The sequence below is a fragment of the Diceros bicornis genome, chromosome 2 (assembly GCF_020826845.1).
Source record: "Diceros bicornis minor isolate mBicDic1 chromosome 2, mDicBic1.mat.cur, whole genome shotgun sequence".
NCBI classification, from domain to species: Eukaryota; Metazoa; Chordata; class Mammalia; order Perissodactyla; family Rhinocerotidae; genus Diceros; species Diceros bicornis.
Genome location: NC_080741.1, coordinates 3,448,485 through 3,455,408, shown reverse-complemented (window position 1 = coordinate 3,455,408; position 6,924 = coordinate 3,448,485). Strand labels below are relative to the sequence as shown.

At 42.9% G+C, this 6,924-nt stretch overlaps 1 pseudogene; it reads left to right on the top strand.

Annotated features, from left to right (window-relative positions):
- Window positions 1-5,709: 5,709 nt before the first annotated feature.
- On the top strand, window positions 5,710-6,324 carry LOC131411381 (arylacetamide deacetylase-like 2; annotated as a pseudogene).
- Window positions 6,325-6,924: the final 600 nt, after the last annotated feature.

Genomic DNA, 6,924 nt, shown 5'->3' with positions numbered 1-6,924 from the left:
GTGGGCCTCTTTGGGTTTATCTTGTTTGCAGCTCTCTATGCTTCCCGTACCTGGATGTCTGTTTTCTTCCTTAGGTTAGGGAAGTTTTCATCGATTATTTCTTGAAGTAGACTCTCTGTCCCTTTGTCTCACTCTTCTTCTTCTGGGACACCTATAACACGGATGTTAGTGCGCTTGATGTTGTCCCAGAGGTCCCTTAGACTGTCCTCACTCTTTTTAATTCTTTTCTCTTTTACCTGTTCAGCTTGGGTAATTTCTTCTAGTCTTTCGTCCAGCTCACAGATCTGTTCTTCTGTATCCTCTACTCTGCTTTTGAGTCCCTCTGGTGAATTTTTCATTTCCAGTATTGTATTCTTCATTTCTGATTGGTTCTTTTTCATATCTTCCATTTCTTTGTTGACATTCTCACTGAGTTCATCTATCCTTCTCCCCAGATCAGTGAGCATCCTTAATACTCTTTGTTTGAACTCTCTGCTGGGTAGGTTGCTCATTTCTGTTTCACTTAGTTCCTTTTCCGGGGTTCTGTCCTGTTCCCTTACTTGGAATGTATTCCTTTGCCTCCTCATTTTGCCTCTTTCCCTGTGCTTGTGTCTATATATTAGGTAGGTCAGCTACGTCTCCTGCTCTTGGATAGGTGACCTTATGTAAGTGATGGCTTAGAAGGCCTGCAGTGTGCTTCCCTCAGTTCTCAATGTTCCAGGGGTGACCCTTATGTGGGCTACATGTGTCCTTCTGTTGTGGCCTGTTTGCTCTCCCTGTAGGCGCCCAGGGAGGCTGAGTTCTGCTCCTGGCCAGCAGTTGTAATGCTCAGCTGCTTGTAGTTGTGGGCCCTTCAGTCTCTTTATCAGGTGTGGGGAGCCCCAGCACAGTTGGCTGCAAGTCCTAATATCACATTTGTGTTGCAGTATTTCTTTTAAGTGAGTAGGCCCCCAGCGTGGCAGGTTGTTAGGCTCAGGGCCTTACAATTACTATAAGCCTCCAGCCTTTAGGTCTCTTGTCAGCTCTCTGAGGATTGCAGCTGGGTGGGGCTGGCCTCAGGCATGGGAGCACCCAATTGTTTCAGGCTTTGGAAGGTGGGGCAAACCCCCTATGTGGGTCTTTGAGAAGCACAAGTCTTCTGCAGCTGACAAGCCCTGCCGCCCACAGATCCACACGTACAGTCAACACTGGCCTGCCCCGTATGCATGCCCCAGCCTCCCGAAGCAGACCCAGTCTCTCCATGGTGGGAGCCCCACACACTCCACCACCACCCCACACTCTCCACCCGCTCCTCGTGCACGCCCTGCCCCACTAAAGTCGGCTCAGTTGCCAGGCTGCAGAGAATCCAGTCACCAATCTATGCAGGCCCACAAGTTGCCTGAGGGCTTGTTGTTGGGTGGGGCCAGTCTCTAGGGTGGGCTGCCCGCCCTGGCTGAGCTGGATTAAATCAGTGCTCTAGCGGGTGGGGCAGGCCCTGGGCTAGCAGGCCTCAGGGAGAACTCCAATGGCGTCTGTGTCAACATGCCCATACCAGGCCACAACAATGGCTGCCGCCAATGTCCCAGTCCCTGGAGAGGTCTCACCTCTCACCGAGATGCACTCAGGGCCTATCAGGTGAGTCTCTTTTCACCAAAGCACTGTGCATCTTTCTTTCTGGTAATTTTAGGTTGCTTTCTGAAATGGGTGAGTTTGCGCGTGGGCCCTTTAAGAGCCGGTTTTACTTTCCTTGTGAACCAGCTTTTCTGGGGTTCTCCCCAGTGTTTTAGTGGCAGGCAAAGTCAGATATTATGCCACTCGTCTCGACTGTGCTGGGTCCACAAAATGTCCCCAGCAAGGGCGCTACCTGCTCAGGGCCCCGTGCCTCCAGCAAGGGCTGCGTACCTGTGAGCTGCTCCCGGCGGCCGTGAAGCTGGCGGCTTGTGAAGGCGGCGTTTTTCCTCTCCAGAAGGGAGTTTCTGCCTCTTCCACCTCAGTTAGGATTGTCCGTTGTTGCAGGAGTTCCTCTTATCGAGTTTTCAGTTCTGTCTCAGGGGTAATTTTTCCATGAGTAGTTGTAAATTGGCTGTGTCCGCAGGAGGAGGTGAGTTCAGAGTCTGCCTATGCCGCCATCTTCCCCAGGTGTCTTCTACAGTAGATCTTCAGACATCATTCATCTTATAGCTGAAAGTTTGTATACTTTTACCAAACTATCTCTATTTTCCTCAACCCCCAGCCGCTGGCAACTACTTTTCTACTCTTTGTATCTCTGAGTTTGACTTTTCCTTTTTTAAAAAGATTATAAGTGACATAGCAAAGTATCTGCCTTTTGCTGTCTGGCTTATTTCACTCAGCATAATGCCCTCCAGGTTCAACCATGTTGTTGCGAATGACAGGATTTCCTTCTTTTTTTAAAGCTGAATTATCTTCCATTGTGTATATTTCACATTTTCTTGATCCATTCATTTGTTGACAGACAATTAGGTTGGGAGGAGAGCCAGCGGCTTGTGTGCCAAGCACGCCAGAATGGATATGTACGTCTAAGTCCACACACTCACTTGCCACAGCCTCTCTCAAAATCTACTTCCTTTTCCTTAGACTCCATCTTAAATGCATAGGTTATTGGACCATTTCATAATGTGGTGTATTAGAAGAAAATGGAGGTTTTGAGGAACCGTGTTATCAAGTGTTGTGGTTTGGAGAGTCAATGCATCTATTAGTACTTTCTTTCTCCCCTGAGTTCTAAACCAGTTGACAGATTACACACAGAATTCAAGTAAATGAAAGTCAACACATAACCATTATTTCTAGGAAGGCTTTGGAGAATGCGTGTTAGGTGTTGTTGGTACATCACCTTGAGTTAGAGAGAGTACCCATCTGCGGTGGCTGTCCCTGCTGCCCGATCCCCGCCTCCTCCCTATGAGCCTTGCTGCCTGGAGGAGCAGAGGAGGGCAGAAGGCCTCAGGCCACAGGAGTCCCTGGAGGATCACCATGTGCAGACAGCAGAAGACAAGAGAAAATCAGAAGGCGAGCCTAGTTTTTCCTCGCCAAAACACCAACTAGCCACATTATCTTATCTTCCCTGGAGAGAGTGGCTGGAAAGACACTCCTGCAGACCCTGCCATGTTGATTCAAGTCTCTCACATGGAAATGGATGGGAAAAGGGGTCCTTGTAATACTTACAAATCTCGTTTCTTTCCATGTTCACAGCTGTAGCATTCCTGTTGTTTTTTAATTACAGGGAATACTTTGACATTTATTTCTTCACTTCAGAGCAGATGGCTTGACCTCCTAAATAGATGGATGGCACACACACTTGATGCTGCTGTTCTGGGAGTGGAGTAAGAGAATGGTTTTCTTTGGCTACTGTGACTTTTGCCTTCACCAAGCAGAGGTTTGATTTCCAAATCAAGTCAGCTCTGCCTCAAACACAATTTTTTAAATTAATATATTTTATTTGTCACCACTGCAATATAGACTATTCCTCAAAGGGGTCCAGTATCTCATTATTCTCCTGTGACTATGGGAATCTCTGAGTGACGACCCAGAGTGACCATTTTTAGAAACACTGTTGTTCTAGACACATAAAACTATAAGGCCCTACCTATGCCCCAAGTAACCTAGCTAGACAGGAGGAAGTTAATAAACCCTTACACGTTGGGATGTTTGGTTGTATTTGGGCTAATAACAAAATGTTTTATTGCAGAATAATTCTTGTTTGAAGTAATGTAGAAGGTGAAGGTTGGGGTCAGCTGAGAATGTTAAGCCACTCTCAGGAAAAGTGATCTTACATTCTGGATTTTGCTAGAACATATTAGAATGTCTTAGGACAATTCAAGGTTTTCTTATACTAGTATAGTCTGGATTTCTGAAGCTGACATTCTCAGGAAGAATTTTTTTCTTCTACATCTTCTCTAGTAACACAAACGTAATTAGAGACTTTTAATCCAATAGTGTTTAGAAGACATTCTGAGATAGGTTTGTTTTTTTTCCCCTAGCTTGGAAGCTATGGAGGTTTACAGAAAAAGTTAAAGTGAAAATTTCATCATCTAAAGAGTGATTGCTATCATTGTAGTTATGGTTACTTACAGAACCTAGAAGAACTTCCTATTTTTAGGCATATTTCTGATTTATAATATTGGAATATTCTCCTTTTACCTCCATAGCTTGTGAAGTAATCTAAATCTTATCATTTTAAATCCGTTTTGCTATAGTGATATGTTTGTGCTTGGCTTATAAATTCTATCAAATCTTTATGATTTGTGTTGTTTCTTTGCCCTAAAGTGTCTAAATCAACTACATTCAAACTAATAGATACCAACATCTTTTTGTTTAATTTTGTTAATGTTTGTAAATGTCTGTTAATGTTTAAATTACACTTTGTTTAGGATTTTCTCAATACATACAGTTTATAATAAAATTTTAACAATCATCTCACCAATGTTTAATGTTAAGTACAGATCTCGACAAATTTCAGCATTCTGAAGAACAGAAAGAAAAAGCTAGCTCTGAGAATAGATTAAGAGAGGTATTCTCCTGATTTCACTCATCCACATGTATAGGGAAAAAATCCATTTGTAGCCATTGAAAGAATGGTGTGATAGTGTGCCTCACACATGAATTTACCGGAACAAGCAAGCTCCCTAGCGTATTTAGATGTTATTTATCTTTCACAACGTTTATCTAGAATCAACTCCTGAGCATTATCCATCATGAGGCACGTGCATTGCCAGCGTGTAGAATTTTTATCTAAATGACGCTGAAGAAACAGGACACTTGCCTAGAATGTGCTCTCAGGGCCGCTGCCTTCAAAAGTCCACGGTGCTTCTCCACTAATGTTTTAAATGTTTGGATCGGGAGTTCCATTGAGAGTACGATGTAAGCTGTGGAGCGTCTCCCATCCACAATGTGCTTGGACTAAAAATGATGCTTTCAACCTCAGGGAGTTCTCAGCACTCTCCTTGTAACATCACTGTATGTATCTATCCTCCTCTCTCTCTCTCTCTCTTTTTCCCCGTTGCCCACTGTACCGAAGTCATTTTTTGCACCACCTCAACTGACGATTCAGGCACCGATTTGCTAAAGCAGATCTCGCCGAAGGTAGTGCTGTCACTCTGGCCATGGAGCCACGTTGCTGCTACTTCTGTCATTTACCTCGGCTGGAGGAGCTCAGTGTTTCTGCTGCGTCCAGTCCCTCAAGTTGCTCTTGGGAGCAGCCCCATAGTGCCTCACCTTCTGCTATACGCCTTTTAGAAAATTATTTTCAATGAGACATAATTGACATATAACATTATGTTAGTTCCAGGTGTACGATGTAATGATTTGATATACGTATGTATTGTGAAATGATCACCACAATAAGTGTGGTCAACATCTGTTCCCACACGCAGTGTAAGTTTTTTTTTCTTATGATGAGAACTTTTAAGATTTACTATCTTAGTCACTTTCAAATATACAATACAGTCTTACTAGCTATAGTCACCTTGCTGTACTTTATATCCCCGGAACTTACTTATTTCATAACTGGAAGTTTGCATCTCTCTCTCTTTCTCACAGAGACAACCAAAAATTGTCAACTTTGTTGAAATGAGCTTGACATTTTTTTATGCCACTGAAAGACATTATCAATATTGTAAAAATAATTTTAACATCCCTCAATTATGTAGGCTTGTGTATCTCAAGATGCCTTAAATTATTAAAATTAAATCTCCTCCTCCTGGTGTTTTGAAAGTCCTTGTCTCACAGGCTATCATCATGTGTTTTCAGATGTGGAATGATCTTGAAATAAAACATAAAATCAAGACACAAGCTTTACTTTACCCAACCTTACAGGTAATTGATTCGTATTTGCCATCTCACCGAGAAAATGAACATGGTATAATTCTGACCGGGAACATAGCCGTGAAACTCGTGCGTTCATATGTCACCAAGGTTGAAACATTTCCCCAGGCAATGAAAAGAAACCAATATATGCCTCTGGAATCAAGACAACTCTTCAAGTTTGTCAACTGGAGTAATCTCTTGCCCGACAAGTATAGGAAGGACAACGTTCATATGGAACAAGTTCTTGGAAAGTCTAGTTATTCACTTCCAGCACTTATGGATATCAGGGCATCACCCTTGCTGGCCAATGACTCCCAGTTACAGAATTTGCCATCGACCTGTATTCTTACCTGTCAGTATGATATCATGTGAGATGACAGACTTATGTATGTTTCAAGACTTTGAAACGCTGGAGTTCAAGTTGCTGATGACCATATTGAGGATGGTATCCACGGAGCTTTATCATTCATGACATCACCACTGTGTTTATGTCTAGGTCTCAGGATAAGAGATTGGTATATTGGTTGGCTGGGTAAGAATTTCTAAATATATTTTATATAAAATATATATGGCCGTCACTTAATGGGTTGTAATTTGTGATATCTGTAATTGTAGTGCAAAGAACAATGTCATTTGTGCTGTCTAAATCTAGATGTGAAGCAGTTATAACAGTTAGTGTTTGTCCTTGAACTAGTTACTAGTTCCTCTGACTCACAGAACCTGCAGGTGTAAAATGTATATCATCCTGGCTATTTTCCCTTTACTTATAGTTTATTATGATTATGTTGGCCCTAATAGAGACCAAACCTTATGAAACTTGAGAAATAAGAATAGGTACTGGCAAGTCAGCAAAGATAGTTTTGCGACAGGCACAGAAGTTGTAGTATTGAGTGGAGAAACAAAAACTAATAAAAATCCTGCAAGGTGATTGCATTAGTTTCCTGTCGCTGTTGTAACAAATCACGACAGATTTGATAGCTTAAAACAAGGGAAATTTATTCTCTCAGAGCTCTGGGGGCCTGGCGTCCAAAAGTAGTATCCCTGGGCCAAAATCAAGGTGCTGGCAAGAGCCACCTCCCGCTGGAGGCTCGAGATGGAGCTGCTTGCCTCCTTCATCTGGTGGCTGCCGTTTTCCTCGCTGTAGCC